The following is a 20,001-nucleotide window of genomic DNA, read 5'->3' as shown; positions in this document are numbered from 1 at the left end:
ATATTTGTAGGATGAGATCCAATGAGAGATCCAGCATTGGTCCATTGAGACAATGAGCTGCAATTGTTCTCTACTAACCCCCTTTATGTCTATGTAGTGACATAAAGGGAATGAACAGCTCATCTGCAGCTGTGTCAGAAACAGCACACACACAAGTGTGCAGGCCTTTTAAAAAAAAAAAAAAAAAAAAAAAAAAAAAAAAAAAAAAAAAAAGCCAGTGTGCCTCTAATCGTTTGCTGTCAACTGTGGTAGGGTGTGATGTAGGCCGACCTGAGTGGCCGTTTAGTAGGAGGCAGACACGGAGAATTTTGTCCAAGCATACCAAAGTGATTTATTTACAGTGCAGTCCATGTTCACACTCAACAAAAAAACTCAAAATAATTAATCTAGGCCTAACTAATTAAAGTTAACTCATAGTAACTCAACTTAAACAAACATCATGTGTACACAGCTACACTGATGTGTCAATCCCCCCTCGAAGACAAAAGCAACTGCTTTATATAGGCCCTTCCATCCAGACCTAATCTGGACCATACCATCGCTGCAGGTATACATTTTACTTTATTGACACAGGAATTAAAGGGGACATATTATGCTCCTTTTCAACAAGTTTGAATAAGTCTCAGAGGTCCCCAAAGCATGTATTTGAAGCTTTTTGCTAAAAAATCCACTCCGATCCTATATTTCAGCATGCCTGTAAACCCCTCTTTTTGAGCCCTGTTCAGAACAGGCTGTTTCTGTGTCTGTAGCTTTAAATGCAATGAGCTGTGCCTGACCACGCCCCTCTCCGGAAGGGGCTGCCGTTCGGGCTGCTGGCACCGTGCTCTAATGTTTACGGTGACCGTGACCGGCAACCTGGCGTCGGTAGCGATTTGGTTCAACCACACAACTTTTATCCAGAATCTGAGCCAGAGGGAGAAGCTGCTGAAGAAGTTCAAACTCTACAACTGCAGCAGGACGTTTCTGAATGGTTGGTAACCAATTTTGTGTATTTTGACATTACATTTTGAGTTTGTTGATGAGAGCTGGCACACAGTTACTAACATGTAGCTAGGTAGCTAATGCTAACTGTTACTGTCTCGTCATTACTGGGAGCTCTTTTGGTAAATAAGCACTATTGTGAATAGTGTAATGTAGTTATCTGTCATGCCTCCTTAGATATACTTTTACAGTCTGAAAATGTTTGTTGTATGTAGACTGCTACAGGTGTTCAATGTCAGTACTAGTCAGATATTTTAATAGATGCTGACAAAGTAAATAATTTTTCTCCATGTTTTGAGCAGAGATGCTCATCATGACATCTTCCTTTATGAAGTAAATTTATTTTGTGTATTACAATGAAAGCTGTAAATCAGCATAAACATGTCTGACAGCAACAGTAATCTTTAGTCAAAGACTGAACTGTGCAGTTTTCTACACTACACTGTTGTCAAGCTCCACATTATATGCAATAAGTGACATGTTATAAATTACCTCTGTTATATGCACTTGATATGTAGCCAAGCTTACTTCTTACCCACCTTAGCTCCACTGTCTGTCAGTGTTTGAATTTCACAAGCTTTATATTTTGGTGAATGTTACCATTTTTCTCTATATTTTGGACAGGTGCTCCTGTGGAAACTGTGCAACCATGCCCACAGAAGCTGAGAACATCTGCTGCTAGGAGATACCGCAGGTAGCATTCTCACTGGACAAACTAATCACTAATTTGTTTTGATTACATTACATTTATAATCAACCATAGAATTTACCATTTGCAATTCACTGTAGGTTATCAGATGGCTATGGGAGATCGTGGAAGATTTACCATGTATGGTAGACCGTCCTGGGTTGGAGCCGCTCTGCCTCAATGTGTTCTGCCTGCAACATGTACCGCACTGACTATGGTCCTTTACGGTTGAGAGGAATACACCAGTACGTTTTGCTTCTTTGTTAAAACATAGTTTCAATCTAAATAAAAGATGTTAGACAGTCTTGTTTTACTTCAGTGCACATAATTTTACAATGGTAATAACACACCACAAATAGAGTAACGCACCCTCAAATAAATTAGTTTAGCTGCTCTTTGATTTGTAAAGTTCTTCTATCAGCAGATAGTGTGCATATAATATATGAATTCAGAGGAGTCATTTCTTTAGTAACAATCAAGCATTTATTTACATCAAATGAGGCAGTTATAATCAGTGATGATGAAAAAACTGTAGGATTCACTGGATCCATATAAAAAATTGTGAGACACAACATAGATATATGTTTGCAAGACTAAATGCCCTGTCCAGTTGTTTTAGTCAGTACAGGTATCTAGCCTATAGGAGCTTTGTGAGCTGGTGCTTCCTTGGTTGCAGAATCTGGGTCGTCATTCCAGCCTGCGTGGTCCTACGCACCCATGCCGTGTTTCCTGACGCCACAGGCCGGTATGTGGGTTTTAGACTGGCCCATGATAGAACCGGGACACAGAGCTGGATATGACCTCCTCCTTCTCAGGACGCTCGAACTGTGCAGTGAGGTCCTCTGGGATGGGGATGGCCAAAGCAGCTTCTGTGTATGGTCCCAGGTCACAAAGACTTTTTCAAATATGAGGTCCACCACATTCCCTGTTTGATAAAACACAAAAGATTTTTTTTTACATTTTTCACATTTTTTTTTTTTTTTTTTTACAAAACAATGACTGAGTCTGTTTCTAAATACCTCCTGACATTTTCTTTACTGTATTTTGTTATTGATGGAACTGTCATAACATTATATGTGCAATATTTAATACAATGTGTACAAAACATTTTTTGGTTGAAAAATAAAATAATATAACACTTATAGAATGTCGTCTCAGTCTTAACTGGTGTAGCTCTGCATTCTCCCTTCATGGCTTTTGGAAATTGGACCTTGAACAGTGGTTCACCTTCTTTTGTTTGGGCTTGTGGTCGGTCAGCATTTTCATTGTAGTACATGGCAGCCAGGTGACAGATGATGACAGAAACCTTAGCCTACACACTCTCACAAGTTCTAAGTAACCACAGCTTCATTTACCTGCACATTATTCCAAGACTGATAAATGACTGTTAGGTTTATCAAAAGTAGATGCACTTCAGATGGCTACAGACCTGTACTTCTGATGTGAGGCTGAAGATCTTCAAGGATAACTGTGTGCCTACAGTGGGTCAGTCTGGCATGCAACATCCCCTGTTGCAGGAAGCTGTATAGATGGCCTGAACAGAGGAAACAGAGGTTACACCAACATCTCCTCAAATGTGTAGTTATGGCAACAGCTGCAAACAGTGCAAGAATGATAACAGATGCTCTCAATTATGTGTAAACTGGGTTGTCAATAGCTTGTAAATGCTGCAAATAGCTCATTATATGTGCAAGATGCAAAAAATGTGTATTATAGACTATCCCCTTGGACATATCCCCTTAACTCTGCGCTTATCTAGATATTCCCTACAGGCACTGTATCTGTAAACATGATATAAACGTTAAAACGGCCGTTATAAGGCATGACTCTCAATAATAACTTTCACAGCACTAATAAACAAGCCCGGACACCTACGCTAATCAGTACAAAGCCTATTTTTAGTCCAAATTTTACCGGCTTGACTTTACAGACAGCTAAAACGCCTTTAAAATATAATACATTTAACAGGGTGGCTCTTATCAATGTCACACGGCGATACCAAGCAGAAGAATTACATACAATCTGTACCCCGCTATACCCGGCTGCGCGTCGACGACGCTAAACGTTAGCCACGTTAGCTGCCATGCTAACAACACACGCAACAGGCTCTCGTGAACAAACAGTAAAGCAACATAAAATGGTAAAACTTACAGCTCCGAAGTTCAAAGTTGGGTCACAGACAGTCGGTACTGATCCAAGCTTTATCTTGAGACTTGTAGGAAATCCTGCGTTGTCCTGGCCCTCGTTGAGAAAGCAGTCCGAGGTGAAATGGTTAGCACACACGTACAACACTTTCGGAGTTGGAGCGGGAACATTTCCATCAAAAATAAAATTAATCCACTGGGTCTTCAGATCCTCGGGCGTAGGGATTAAAAAATCTGTGTTGGTTTGTGCAGCCAACAACAAAGCAACTACTGTGTTTCGCTCGTACCTTCGACATTGTTCTACCGAAAGCCAGTGTTCGCGAGGGAAGTAACGATACCGTCTGCAACACGGACTCAGAGGGCGGAACACACACCTAGCTCGGGGAGCGTCACCCATCCGGGGGGAGGGGCATCGCCCTTCTTGACGTCACCAGGGGCGAATCTCCATTTCGCTCGTTTGAGCACACATTTCTTGAAAGGTGGAGAAAGCAAAAGAACGAGAGGATGGACTTTTCTCATGTTTGGGGGGTCCGTAGACACGCCAGGGACACATACTACTGATAGAAAACCATGGAAAAGTGCATTTTGCATAATAGGTCCCCTTTAACTACAGTTATTCTACTATAACCACCTGATAAGGGGAAAACCCTTTCCTATAGTTTATCTACTAATAAACATGCCATATACATAAATAATTCAAAATCACAGTAAATAAACACAACCTAAATTACAATCACCCCTCCCCACATGAACTGACCTGGTGACATCACCAATGATGTCACTAAGGGTATAAATATGGGACATCATTGGCTGCTTCCTCCCTTTGTCTGTAACACATGGTAAGTATGGTGAGTAACAGAATGTTTGAATAATGAAAATAGAACTTAATCAATAAATAACTAAACTTAATACTTGTAGATGTTTTAATTTAACCAAAAAATGTTGTTAAATGAACTGTAACTAAACATAATACAAACTACAAACAAACCCGGGATAGAATGTGTCTGCAAATGAGAAGTTACTGAACATAAGGTTAAATGGTGAACAAGCATGAGTAAATCTGTAAACTATGATGTTATGATGGATCAAAGTAGGGACAAGTGGTGTAATTCTTACCCACTTTGTCACATAGGGATTTACATTCAAGATTTTACTTCCACTAAGAAACTTAAGTGTTGCACACCTAATTAAAATCAACATTAGATGAGAGAATGTGGTGATTTATAACAAACCTTCAGTGGTTTTGTCTTTCAGTCATCTCTGAGGAACCTTTATTGTGAAATAGGAAGGAGAAGGTCTTATTATGAAGACGGTGAACACACGGATTAACAAGATGAACACACAGCCATGCATACACGAGTCTCTAGATAATTTCCTCCCCTAATCAATTAAAGTTGAAGGGCTTATTTGACAGGGAAAATCCTAAAGCAGGACTCCAGGGCATTCAGTTTCATATCTTCACATATTGCATATATAGATCTTTTAATTGTTTGAGTGAATAATTACAGCATTTAAAGATTAGCATCAACAGTTGGCTCATGTCCAAATATGTAGAAATGTGATTCCACTGCTGTGTTCTTTGGTCTTAATGTCAGACAGGACATTCTTAGCCCCATCTCAGACCCCCTGCTGATTTCAAACAGTAAAGTCATTAGATTCAATTTGGTTTTGTAAATGATGCACTGGTACCGTGGCTCCCATTCAGGGCAGCCTGGGTTTTAATTACCGTTAATTACAATTTGCATAAAGCTTTTTAGCAAACGGCTCCTGAAGCGCCTGTAATAATTATACATGTAAATGAATGGTAAGCTGATAAAGGCTTGTGAGAGTGCGAGTGCTGGGGAAAAAAAGGGTCTGCTTTTAAAAAGCCATCTGATAAGTGAAAGTCAAATAGAAAAGAGAAAAATGAAAGTGCTGTGGTTTGAGAATGTGTCAACAATAAAAGTGTCTGTTTGCTCAGATGTTTACAAAGAGAAGGGGTTGTATTAGTCTTATGAATCCTAATGTGACTTTTGCAAGGAAAAGTGGTGAAAGGCAAGTGGGTATGCCAAACGTTCAGAGATAGTGAACAGTGAGTGGTATTTTTTCTTTTTTAAATGTTTTTATAGTAAATATACTGTTAACAGCCTGCATTAGACATTTGAAATATGCCACAAAGATGTTTTGACACTTAAACTCTAACCAGTATAATTACTGATACAACAGACTTCATAATTCTCCTCTAACCATTTAAAGGCCTCATTACAGAGCGCCTCAGTCACAGCTAAACTTTTCGTTATCAACCAAACCCAAATTTTCATCTAGTCTCTCACATTGGGTCAAGGCTCTCTCGCCTCTTCCATGTATCACTGCCTCCTTTGGCAAACAGCACAATTAGGCTTTGTATTGTAAACTGGAAAGAAACCTGAGATGTCTCCATCACTAGCCAATCAGCGCCGCTAATAGGAGATAGCCTTCACTCATGTTTTCATTGGCCATGTGTCAATGCCAAACGTTGTAGTTAAAAGGTGACACTAAATAAATTGGGCTCTACTGAGATAACCATGGCTGAAAACTCAAATCACATTTGATGGCAGTCATTAGCTTGGCTTGCTGGCCAAATACATCATACTGTCACAATTTTGGCCCACGGAACCTATTAAATGCCATTAGTGAGGAGCATTTGAAGGCAGCAAATTGGACATGTGCTACACAGGTTTCAGCATTAGTATTTTCAAAACGTTTGTTTTGACATGGATTGTGAACTATGAACACTGCATATACCTTAGCTTTTGGCATGGACTCATTTAAGTTATGCATGATGAGTATACAAGAAACAAAGTATTAAAATCGCAGGAGACACCTGCTGCCATTAATTGCTTAGTTATTCATAAACAGAAGAGAGGATTTTCTGCCCTGCTTTAAATACAGTGCTAACAGGTTACCCCCCAGTGCATGCTCAAAGTACTGACATTTGAAATGCGTCTCCTTTTCTGAATCTTAACAACAATGTCTGACATTCATAACAACCTCGGAGATTCCTCGAGGTCATCCCCTTATTGTCCTCCACTAGGTATGTGCTTGAACCTCTCTGACATGGCTGATGAACAGGACAGCTCTGACAGAGAGGAACCTCTGTGGAACTGATGTCGCCCTGTGACCCTCTCTCGCCCCTCGTCTCATGTCACTGTTTGTGATGCCATGGTGACAGCCACAGTCAGGGGAGGAGCCTGCGACCTTTGCTTAACTAATGGATCCTTCATCATCCCCCGTGCCACTCGCATGAGCCCTGTGTTTATTGCTCTTTATTTTAAATTAAATCCACAGCAGTGCCCATCCATCATGGTCGCCCATGACCTTTACTGGAGGTGATGACTTGGCCCTGGAGAAGGCAGTGCGCAGGTTTAAAGCAGCTCACCACACCAGAAAAGACAGTTTCTTTGAAATATACTACACGTATATCAAATCTAAAATGTTCAGTTACCGTTGCAGGAAGTGAATAATTGTGGCCATGGTCTGATCGAGTGCTCTTAAAACGGTCATCCTTATTGTTGTCTTAATTACAAAATTATGATTAAATCCATTTGCATTATATAAAAATGAATGGAGATGCGATAGAGTAAAACCAGAGCCAAGTATGCATAACATGCAATGTTTGTATTTGAAATTGTAAGTATAAGCTCAGCTGCATCACACGTTGCTGGCTGACACATTTTCAATTTCATTTCAATTTGACTTAATCTTCCACAGCATTTCTACCATCTTTGTTGTACACCTCTTTCACTGCTGAGCAACAATAGGAAAATAAAATTATAAAATTAAGGAAGTGTTGTTATAACTGTTGCTGGTTATATTTGATCATTACAAGAGTGGTATTGATCCCAACCTGTAAATGCAGTAGATGTTGAAACCACACCAAAGGTCCCTTAAAGTGAGTGTGTCGACCTCAACAGTGTGTTTTTGCCTTTTGACTGATGTCCTAAATAGCTGGGAATGCTGATCACCGCTGTACTTTAGTTTCCCTGTTGAATTAGAGAGTGCCATAGTACTCTGTGTAGATTATTCTCCTAGCCCTAGTGATATTACATCAGCTATGAGGGAAGAGTTCCCCAGTGGCTGATAGGATCTGCCCTGCAGGCTTTCTGAGGAAAACTGAGGCCAGAAGAGAGTGCCTCCTTACTCGTCTTTCAGTGCAACCTTAGTAATTTTTCTACTATCTATCAGCACCTTTAATAGCTTGTCATGTTATATGTAGTGATCTAAAGATCAACTCAGGGAAGTGAGTTTCCCTGAATCAAATGAAACGCTAAGGAGTGTCTGACAGTGATGTAATTGGCTGTAATCGTGAGCAGAGCATTTTATTTGTAGAGAACGTCTAACAGGCATAACGTGATGCTTTTGACTTTGCTTTTCATCTTTTTAAAAAGGAACACTTTTTGTATCCTTGGGTAACCATACATTTCCCTTTTTTTGCAAATTGTTAAAATTTGGATCTTATAGCATTTTGTCCTACTGGAGGGATTTGTAGTTTTCAGCCTCTACACATGCACATTGTAAAAGCTCAGCATTCTATGAAGCAGAGTGCTTTTACGGCACTTTTTTTTGGTAATATATGCATCTCAAAGAAAAGGGAAAAATTACATTATACATTTTGAGTGGTTTAATGTTGGGTTAGAGGTTGCAATTATACCTGTGTGGTGCAGAGGTTTCATTTATAAAGCCCACTTTACAGTGCTTTTGATGGTAGTGACATGTCGTTATCTCTGTAAATGGAATGTGTGCAATGCAAAGTAAAATAATGATTGACAGAACATTGCATTCAACTCAGTCATCAGCTTGGTTATGGAGAATCCTGTGATTTTAATATAACCCCCTTAGGCGGCACTATATGCAACTGCTGTTCTTGCTGGTCATCGCTTTGAAGAAGCAATGTAACACAAATGGGAACTGCCTGCTTTGCCTTCTGATGAATTAGCAGCATGGAGAGAAAGATAAGTTCTCTTTAGTGCAAAAGCAACTAGAGGAAGAAAGGATTTTAATAATGTAATCTGACATGTTGAACAGTATGTGTTCATTGGACCATGATTTTTAAAGGAAGATGCTTCTGGGCTTTCTTCAAAGTTTGGACCCTTCTGTCAGTCACATTTTACACAACCAGCAGAACAATGATCAAACAAATAAGTGGCCTATCATCTGTACCATCAAGAACAACGCATTCCTGAACCCAGTCCAATCAGACTAACTGTACCAGTCACACAGAACAGTGGAGTCCTCAGAAATGTTTTACATTTACCACTATTAATAAAAACAAATGATTAGAAATGATGCCATGCAAAAGGAGACTATGATTGTACCTCAACTTGACAGACCTCTGAAAACAGCTCAAGCAAGCACTGTTAGCTCGGAGTATGTTTCTACTTAAACAGTTGAAAGGAATAGGCGATGACCCAAATCTACTGCAGGTAATACATTGTCTATGGATAAGTACGTCATTCAACCTCTGTCAAATAACTCAAATTATCATTTTAAGTTTGAATTTCAGTGACTAAATGATATTCCACAATTAATATCTACATATTTAAGTAAATTAACTAATGGACCGTCCCACCACAACTCATATCAAAAAGTAAACAAGTAGTGAATGTGGGGAACATAATTAAAAGACAATATGGTCTGATTGCTATATATAGACACAGCGTTGGTATTAGCGAAAGAAATCCAAAACTCAACTGAATAATTTACAAGCTACGCTGTAGGTATCTACTGAGAACTCCCATTAATCCAATTGACCAAATCTGACTTCATGTATTCAGGGGGCAGCAGGTGTAGTTCTGGTTTGAGGTTCAAGTCTGCTTTTTCTCACTCTCACTTCCCCAGTAATTTGTCCCTGCAGTGCTTTTTTCTTTTTCTTTTTTAATCTGGTTCATTTTTGGGTTTAGATATGAACTTAGACAGGAAACACCCTGCATTATCAGTTTCCCACAGGTCAACAATACATTGTAGTCTAAGTATATAGTTAGTGACATAGTTTTTTGTTGTGTTTTGACTCTGTTTTAGAAATACCCATGTTCAATAGAATTCAGTCCAATACAACACTACAACAAACCACAACCTCACAGATGTCCGTAGTGTCAATTCCTCCCGGACACTGTGTCAACATAAAGTGAGCGTTATAAGCCATACAAAAAAAGAACGTGTTTTATAGAACTGTTGTATTGGATTAGATTAAACTGCTCAAGTGCAGCTAATATACTGATAACTGTAAGTTATATGTATAGTTTTTAGTTGACTACAGGCATAATTTGGCATTTCGCAATAATACTCAGTATATGAGGTATTGTGTGTATTGTATATAAAACCCACTGAGAGGTGACACTTGTTTTTGTCTTACTCTCTATGTACTTCCATGAGGTTTTCATTCATGTCATTTTATTTCATTTTCAGTTGTCTTCCTCAGCATGACGCACTGCTGTACAAAATATATGAAAGGTCCTTGTAACAGTGTTTTTAAATAGCCCTGCTAAAGGCTAAATATTCAATAGATATTTTTCATTACCGTATGCACCTTTTACTACTAATTTGCTATTCATTTTAAGAGCGTGTTCGAAATTGCTTTATGTTTACAAGCCCATAGGTCAGTGGCTCCAAGGTCAGATTTATTGTTGAAAATTGAAACTAATGAATATGCGAAACAGAGTAAAAGGCTTCTTCACTGTATGTCCCTTTATGAGCTCCAGAGATCCCAGAGTTAATGAGGGTGAATACAAGGCTTTAATTCATTATTTAAAATGGACAGATATCTGCTTCATTCACCTCTTGGATAGCAAAGTACATTCTGATATTAGGTTTCTTGTGTTCTGGGTACATATAAAACCACTCCCTTGATTTGCCTTTTAATTGACAGGTTTTATTATTTTTGGCGTAGAATGTATTCTCTTTATAAAAGTTTAAGTCAACCAATTGTATCAAAAGAATATTGTCATACAAAGATGCTGTGTGAGAAATGGCTTTAGTAGGAATCCTCTTTATATAAACTGACTTGTAAAGGTCACACAGATTGTTAGTTGTTGTTGCATGTTTCATACTGTGTCTTGTCTTTATTTAGAATTAGCTAAGGGCTGATGTTGATGAACAACTTCGAATGCAGTGGATATAAATGTGATTCTGAAAGTGTCTGTTGTCATTGTTGATGCATTGGTAAAGAGACATCAGAGCAGGTCTGATAAGCCAGACACTGTCACAAGGATTCCCAAAGCCTAGAGATAGGGTTGTCACCTTCTCCTTTGGCGTAATCTCCCCCACCGTGGAGCTTGCATGTCTGTGTGGATGAAATGGAGCGATAGCTGTCTGCTCTTATCTGACAGGATTTGGTCCGCTGGGAGAGATTTGGCTGCATTGGGAAATGGAGGCAGCACAGTGGAGCTGACCATAACTCTTCCAATGGTATACTCTGGTGACTCCCATGGCTCAGACAGCACAGCACAAGCCCAGGAGCCGCACACACTCTCATACACACATAGGTATAAACACATTGCCTATCACCAACGGTATGTACCTAATAACAAAGATAGTCCTATTGGACTGTAAAGCCAGGCGGCCTTGTTATGTTCTTTGTTGTCCGAGCTGTATCTCACTCCGCTATCAGCACTTTGTGCTGTCTTACCATAATGGACTCGCCAGGGATTTAAACGTCAGGTCAACACCCCGTTCCCAGACTCATCAGGATACAGGATATTGAAACAGATAAATGAAAAAGAGCTGAAGGATAGAGGGATGTGTAGGCTTGAGATTGTCTTAGAAAAGATGTCCAGGCATACAAACACAATATTCCAGTCGGACACATGGTGATATATTGTCCTTTGACTGATTGGGATGCTTAGCTATAGGTACAGAATGAGGGATCTTATCTGGTACATTGGTTGTGCTGTATTACAGGGTTGTCAGAATGTGAAAGAGAGATTTCAAGTCATTGGTTTAGCTGCAGTGTGATGAAACATAAGTTATGTTGGACTTACTGTTTCATTACGGAAAAATGGACATTGTCGTAGTTCGGGAGGAAAAGCATTTCGCTACAGTGATTGAGGATTTATTCATTTTTATCAGTTGAATGTAACATTGATAAATTCTACAGTAAACATATCCTTACATTGAGACTTTGTTCTTTGTTATAGCAGGCTATAGTTATGTTGTTTTCCTTACTGAATGACACACTACATGAGAAAACAAAATGTAATCCTTAAAGTGAAGATGACATTAGATTTCATCTTCAATGTCCATGAAAAAAAACTACACTGCTTTAGCAAGTACAGGCAAATTGCTCTTTAATTTATTCAAAAAAAAGAAAGAAAAGGTTTGGATCGATAGGCTTCTCTCTTAATTCTCAATCTTTCTCTGGTTTAACAGCCTCCGACTGTGCAACAAGAACAAACGAGAGATGTGTTGTATGGAACGCTGTCTTGTCTGTCACACGTAATGAATCCAAAAAGGTCAAATTGGAAACACAGTAACCCTGTGTAGCAAGCTTTCTTTGCCAAACAACACAGCAGCCCAGCTACTGAAAAAATCCAAACACACATGGGCTGTCACCTTTTTTTGTGTCTTCCAACATTTTGTGTTGGCTGTATTACCTCACAGTAACACTTTAATGATTTTCCCCTCATGATTTCTGCTGAATAATTCCTGTTTTTCTGAGAGTGATATGGATTAAGATGTTAAATAGTACTCTGAGCAGAAAAATCACCAGTGTTGTTTACATCATGACAGGTTTCACGCAGGCAAGCCTGTTCTATTGTTCTTAGCCCATGTCCGTTCCCAAGAATGTTTGTACTCAGGCTCCTTATTATTAATACCCATTCCCCCGCAGCTCAGTGATCCTCCTGACAAAGGATTGTGGGGTGGGTTGGTAGAGGGACAAGGGTGCTGAATAATTTGTACGCTGAGCATGTCTTCAGAAGAAACATGAGAAACACTCACATATCTGATCTGGCGCAGGGCCAGAACCTTAAGCAGCATTAGGACAGAGGGATTGAAAGAGTTGGGGGGGAGTGGGGCAGAAAAGGGGAAACTAAAAGGTCCGAGTGTTTTCTCCCTGGATCACCCTTTCCTATATAATAACAGCATTCTGTGTTTTCCTTTCTCGGTACCCTGGATGAACTGTTGCTGTTGGTTTACCATGAAGGACATAAATACTCACATACATGATGGCTATACTGTGCCATAGACCCTGACTTAACCTCAGGTCTGATATCTTTACTGTCAACAAATTATTTAGAGTCAAGCTTTCGGTTATCCTTTCCCTCTGACCCTGTAATGAAATATGTTTAAGCATCATCTTGTAATATTCTCCTCTCTTTCTCTCTCTGTGCAGCCCAATGAACCAGTGGAGTTAGGAGAGAATAAAGTGTTTATGCTATGGATCATGCCACTGAAATATCTTCCCCTGCAGAGTCTTTAAAGCCAGAATAGCATTCTGTTGCTGCAGGCTTTTGCACTTAGCTGTGGTGTGACTGCAAATAAATAGAAGATTTACTCTGGTAAAGGAGTAGCGACTAATATATTCTCAATATAAAAGTGTCTAATTTACCTCAGGAGAGTCCTGCTATATTAACTGTTCATATATAAATATGTTTGTGTAAACTGAGACCTGGGGAATATTTGTGTACAGTGGAAGAGAAAAAGGTGAGAGCAATAGATTTTGTGTATAATAGAAACCTTATGTAACCTCGTTCATATCTGTTCACGTGTTTGATCTTTGTATTTGTTTCACCAGTTTAGAAAAGTGCTGTGGAATTTCAACACAAAGCTATAGTGCATTGACTGTAGTTTTATTGATGAAAGAAATGTAATAGGAAAGAATGAGTGTGGGTTTGCAGAAAAGTAGAAAATGCCCTGAGGTGAAGCTGGTTAAAATATACCAGATAAACATTTAATATGCTGCGAACAACTGTAGCCATAACAGTGTAGTACAAATTATATATGCGAGAAAGAGCAGAATAATCACTTCAGGTTTGTCAGTTAGTTTTGGGGTGGGACAAGGTGATATTGCCGAAGTAAACATAACAATATAAACACACATATTTTCTGATGTAGATGTATATCACAATATGGCAAATGTAAGCCAAACCCCTACATTTTTGATTAGGAAGTATGCCTGCATCTCAAGGCTGGTCCCAAGGCTTAGCCAAGTTTGTGCTCAATCACAGTGTAAATGTCATATGACAGAGATATTACCATATGCCCCATTCATTCATTAAATGTTTGCATAAATACTGAGTGATGTTACAGCTAAACTGTCTATGAACAATCTGGTTTGGTTGCATGCTGCTTCCGCTTATAGGCTAAGGTTGCTAACGTTGGTCAGTGGTTTTTACCATTGTGAAATAACTTACTGATAATGTCAGCTTTGCACTATAGGGCTTCCACACTAACTAGCACTTCCAGTTAGGGTGGTAAGACACCAGTGGACCAACCCACTGGACCAAAAAGGATAAAAAGAGCAAAAATTAGTACCTATACAAATTTAAAGAAGTTAGAAAAGAAAATCGGTGGTGTCAAAGGTTAAGGTTGAAGTTGACATCAGACCAGACAAAATGTAATCCAAGATCGAAGTTGTAAAAAAGCACAGACTTCCTTACAATGTCAGAAGGACCCTTGTTTTTCACAATACATCTACACACCAGAAAGAAGGAAACAGTCACAAGATATTAAATGCAGAAGAGGTTTCTCTCTGATACAGAGCTTAATTTGTATAACTGATGTTGGAGTTGTCTCATCTGAAGATATCCTGTTCTCTATACATGTGTCTGCAGGATGCAAAGACAGAAGATCACTGTGACAAAAGCTGTCAAACAGATATGACAATAGCACAGAGCACCTGTTGGGAGATTTTGAAAAAGAGTTTAATGACAAAGTGTGCAAGCACCTCTCCAACATCCAGCATCAACACACACAGCTACAGTCTTTGGACAAAGAAGATGAGTTGATTCCTCACACTGACTGCAGAAGATTGTGTGCAAATGTGCAAAGGAGGTAGAGCAAGTCCGTTTTGGAGCATCTCATCAAGACAACACTGCACAATGCTGTTTTTTTTTTTTGTTGTTTTTTTTTTTTTACACAATGGATCATACACTGATAGCCTGTACTTTGTCACGCTCAATATAACACAATCCTGCTGTCGTTTGGGCTCAACTAGAACCAGCTCTTCAGTTTCTGACGGTGGACCATCCAAGGGGTTAAAAAAAAAAAACTCATCATCAGGGATGGGCTAGCAAGTATAGATTACTTCATGAGCACCATTCCTTTCCAGATGGGCTTTTACAGCGTTTAACTGGAGTTTCCTGGAAGCTGGTCATACTAAAGGGCCTGTTGATGGTGTTGGAGCCACCACAAAGAGATCGGCAGATTCACAGGTAGCCAGAGGTACTGACGTACACCAACCGCGAAAGCACTCCATGACCTACTCCTTCCTCTCACCAAAGTCAAGCTCTTTTATGTGGAAGAACAGATTTCTAAAAGTGCACTCTTGCCAAAAGAGCTGCCTACCATCAAAGGCAGGCACACGAAGCATTCATCAGGTAATCTGCAGGTGCTCAAATGTTACTGCAACAGAGAAGCCATCTGTCAGTGTTTCCACCCAATGTCCACCAATGCTACACCACAGGCACAGCCCGGAAGAAATAGTAGTGTCCTGAGCCACCAACCCCAGAAGACAGGAGTCGTTCTAAACTCTGGGTGTGAAGGGACCCTCTGTCCAGTCCAGTATGTCACCTTGGGGGTCCGTGTCGGAAAGTGGTGTATCGTCGCATATTAAGATGATCCACTTCCTGAAATCATTGAAGATATGGATGAAGGTGAGACGTTCTTTGTCTTCTCACACTTACATATTTAAAAATATTCCATTCCATTAGCTATTTTTCATTATAATATTCTGTAACACTTGAATGATCTTTCTTCTTTTGTAAGATTACCTGCCATGTCCTTAACCCATTATCTTATCTTATCTTATCTTCAGGTGCTGTGGAAGCGGAAAATATATTTGGAGGACAAAATGTGGTACACAGCAGACAAGGTCATCACCATAATCTCTCTATCTGAAAAAGTCACGAGTAGGCATCTCCAAATCAAACCAGCAGTGTAGGTTGTAGATAGTTTTCATTTTATTGGACCTTTGACTGTTTTTGTACACTAAAAGGCTTTCTATTATTATTGACATTCTTTAAAAAATAAAAAAGATGTTTTTTTAATTACAGACTATGCAATAGCACCTCAGTGAGGTGTAGTCTGAAAGCCAAGTACGATTGTGTGTCCTTTTCACATATCTGTGCTTGGCTTTATGAGTTATAATTATCTAGTTATTTTTATTAATTTTATTTACATATTCTGCCGTGGCAAAAAAAAAAAAACACATTGTGGTCACTACATTATTAGTCACAACCGAAAATGTGCAGTCATGATGGAAACATGGGATGTTTTGTCAAAAATAAAATGTATTGAGTTATCAAATAAGAATTTTAAGAGTTCTGTAGTTTTTTGCTCATCTTCTTTTTTTCTTTTGGTGTGGCACAAGTCAAGCAGGATGAGACCAAAATTGAATCAAGACATTTCTATAATATTAGACATTACCGAGCAGTTACTACAGTGTTTTCTCGGCATGAGCCCCTCAAAGGAAAATTCTGTCATATCATACATACACCTTTGTCTTGAGCACTACTTGACAGTTCTAGATATCTTTCTGCAGTTCCACAGGTCTGTATGAAGAACAGACCATCAGCTGTTGCTTACTACTACACTGTTAGCTAACACTAGTGTTAACCAGGCTGCTGGGAGTACATGCTGCCACCATAACAGTGGCAGTAATAATTGGGCCGGGATTTCTTCCTCCCAGTCTGGGGCATAAGGGTTGCTATTTATGCTAATAACGTGGGCAATTAGCCTGCAGAAACGCAACAAAAAAAAACCTCATCTGCATTAGCCGCACAGATACTCCACCAGCAGATATAAAGTCACAAACACAGTGACCTCGCAAGACGCCCAGTACTCGAAAATACACAAGCTTCTTCAAGGCCTGAAGTGTGTCTTAAAGCTGTCGGAGTGCTTCTGGTCTGTTTTCTGAGATTCTGTGGTCACGTTTGCTGGAAGACCGCTGCAGCCACATATCTGACTGGCAACCAGACAGGAGAATCCTATGTTGGACAGCGCTGAGCCAAGTGGCTCTCTTGATTGGCTCTTCCTGTGTCCTGAGGGTGTAATTAGGAGACGGGTCAGAAAAGGTCCGGCGATGCCTGTTGCACCAGTGAGGCACAAATGACCCATCATCTGGTGTGACAATAATAATGTGTGCTGGTGGAGCAGTGATGACAGGCAGCAATCAGTCGTCGTCATCATCATCATCATCATCACCACCAGCACCGCACATGAGATGATAGTGGGAACACAAGGTAGTTGAACTCTGATCCTGCCTCACAAATGGGGCTTTTATCTTGAGGGTCACCACCTAAATCTGCAGATGAACACTTAAAAACAACTCAGAAGCTTTTTATTCCTTTTTTTCTGTGATACCTTGAGCTCCATCTGATTTTCAATCATTAATTGTTGCATGATGAGATGTTTCCGTTCTGTAATGTGTGTGTGTGTGTGTGTGTGTGTGTGTGTGTGTGTGTGTGTGTGTGTGTGTGTGTGTGTGTGTGTGTGTGGGGTGAACAAACCCCAGTGGGGATAGAAGGCTTGACAAAGCGTGTGTGACCCCCGCCCCCCAGCTGCTGCTTGCGTAGAGCATAATTGGAAAGTGTTTATGCGCAGTTGACATTTAGATATTTGAACAGGCTTTCCCATAATCCTAGAGGGGAAGTGGTGAAGCTCTTTTATTTGCTTGTGACATTTATGCAGAGTGTGCTATAGTACTAGGTGCTATGTGGTTAAATGTTATATTGCTATATTTGTATGTGGAATGTCTGCTGATTTGGACATTTTAGAATTTAAGATGCTTTTTATGTTGTTTTTTTTTGTTTGTTTTTGTTTTAGCAATTTAGTATTTGTGCAAAAGACTGGTGATACACTGTACCTTAGAGTTTATACTTAATCATAATTTAGCACAGTATTTCAAAAACATTTAGTTCTTCAGTTTATATTCCATGATTCTCAGATTTCCTAATAAATTCCCTCAGATTCAGAGGTGAGAGGAGGACACGGAGGGACCATGAATATTAAGTTCAGAGAGAGGGCACTCTGCTCATTAAAACCAGTGGCTGCTCCACTGTAGCCAGTAAGCTCCTCATTTGATACAGGCCACATTTTCAGCTGCTCAAATGAACTTTTGCTCTCTATTCCACCACCAACTGTACAATGAGCTGTGCCAAGACAGATAGTGGCAGCAATCTAAAAAATAATGCAAACTATATTTCCTGAGATCAGGAACTCAAGGAATGTCATGAACTTAATGAAATATATTACCATTAGTTTAATGAAAATATGAGTTAATTCCCTCAGTGAAAATTCTAATTTTATCTTGCTCTGAAAAGAAGACATTTTCTAGGCACTTAACTACATCTCAACTGGTCTTTCTCAAGCATTATATTTCTTCAGTTTTTCCAACACCATATTTTAACTGACACATAGTCAAAAAGATGAATCTCTTTGTAGAAATTCATAGGTTTGACAGAGAGTAGTAGTGACAATGTTTGTATTCCTCTTTATCTGTTGCTCATATATGACTCTTATGTTTATAAGTATGTTTTGCTTTGAGTATTGTCAGAATGTCCAACCTTCAGTGTCACGGTCCTCCTCTCTCCTCTCGCTCAGTTATGTTATTAGAGTTCTTTAGATTCTTTAAAAGACATTTCTCATCCTGGTTTGTTGGGCTTTAAACGCTAAAATTGTTCTATACAATGATAAATAATCTTATTTATAGACTTTAAAATCAGTCCTTGGTGTTGGGTCAGACAAATACAGCCTTACATAAGATCTATTTTCCGTCTCAGCAGAGCAGCAGGGCCAGAGATACATTTCGTGACAGCAGAACTCTTTCCAAAGAAATGACCTAGATATCCAAATGAATGTGCGAATGAATTTTTGCTGTCGTCATAATGACCTGACTGTTTATCAATCATCATGTCGTCAATTGGCCAGTCACAGGGGAAAAACAAGGGAAAGTGTTGCACGCAGGTTTGGAAAAGAAGCTGCCAAGCTGTAAATCAAAGTGCAAGTAAATAAAAGCAGCTTCTCTGTTTCATTATGGGTGCATGCCCTCTAATAAATCTGTCGGAAAGTAGTTGCATTCATACCCAGTGCTCCTTCATAGGACTTTTTTTTTTTTTTCTCCCTTTTGAGTTGACGATAATAATATTTTGGCACCGAAGTGTAAGATGCCTCAACATGACTTCACTTTTCCATTTTTAATTAATTTTACTCAGTCTCCACTTTGATTTCTAGGTCACCTGTGCCTTTTTGCTTGTTGTTCAAAGTGGCTACCTAAAAGCAACAACTAATTTGCGACTCCGTTATGGTTCTGCTGCTTAAAAAAAATATGCTCTGTAACCCTTCAAATGCAGATGGAGCTTTTTTTATTGCTCATCCACCAAGGCTTTGATATACAATTAACTTCTTGTATTTTCCTTTGGGTTTTCTTCAACCTGGCTATGGTTTAGCTCTGTACTGGCAGCTTCATCTCATCTCGATCCCCCACCCCATCACAGCACAGCAGCCAAGTCGCAGCACATAACAAAGAGTGATGATTACATAGCGATCCATAGCTATTACCCAAGAGGTGGAAAACATGAGCCAGTCCAAACAGCAGCCCTTCAGTTCACCACCACCGCTATCCCTGCATTCCCTCGCTGCCTGGGCTGTTCTTCCCAGAAACGCTGACCACTAATGATAGTGGAGCAACACCTGAGCATCCTGAATGACAGCGGGGCATCAGGTTCTCATGGGAAAGGACACTTCCATAATATGATTCAGATGAATGGTTCGGCAGCATTACTTCCCTGGATCTCAAACCACAGAATCCTCCTCAGGCAGATGTCATCCAGCATTTGGGCTTTTGGCCAAACGACGACATCCGCATACCTGAAAGAGGCTTTTAATATTCCACAGGGCTTTCACAGATCAATACACTGTATCAACAGAGTTAAAATTGATGTGTATGGAAATACAGTAAATATATCATTTTAGCAACGTGTATTGACACTCCTGTAAATTTGTGATCGCCAGTAC

At 39.6% G+C, this 20,001-nt stretch overlaps 2 long non-coding RNA genes across 2 annotated transcripts in view; both read left to right on the top strand.

The window, feature by feature from the left end:
• Positions 1 to 16,299, top strand: part of LOC130179674 (uncharacterized) — a 69,216-nt gene extending 52,917 nt beyond the window's left edge. Inside the window, exons 2-3 of the long non-coding RNA XR_008829310.1 lie at positions 14,601 to 15,641; positions 15,803 to 16,299. This is a non-coding gene — a long non-coding RNA (uncharacterized LOC130179674). The remainder of the gene's footprint in view (positions 1 to 14,600; positions 15,642 to 15,802) is intronic.
• On the top strand, positions 842 to 1,973 carry LOC130179673 (uncharacterized). The gene is made up of 3 exons (XR_008829309.1): positions 842 to 970; positions 1,606 to 1,675; positions 1,771 to 1,973. It is a non-coding gene; the product is annotated as an uncharacterized LOC130179673 (long non-coding RNA).
• Positions 16,300 to 20,001: the final 3,702 nt, after the last annotated feature.

Source organism: Seriola aureovittata, chromosome 13, assembly GCF_021018895.1.
Source record: "Seriola aureovittata isolate HTS-2021-v1 ecotype China chromosome 13, ASM2101889v1, whole genome shotgun sequence".
Classification (NCBI taxonomy): Eukaryota; Metazoa; Chordata; class Actinopteri; order Carangiformes; family Carangidae; genus Seriola; species Seriola aureovittata.
This window is presented reverse-complemented; position numbering and strand designations above follow the sequence as displayed.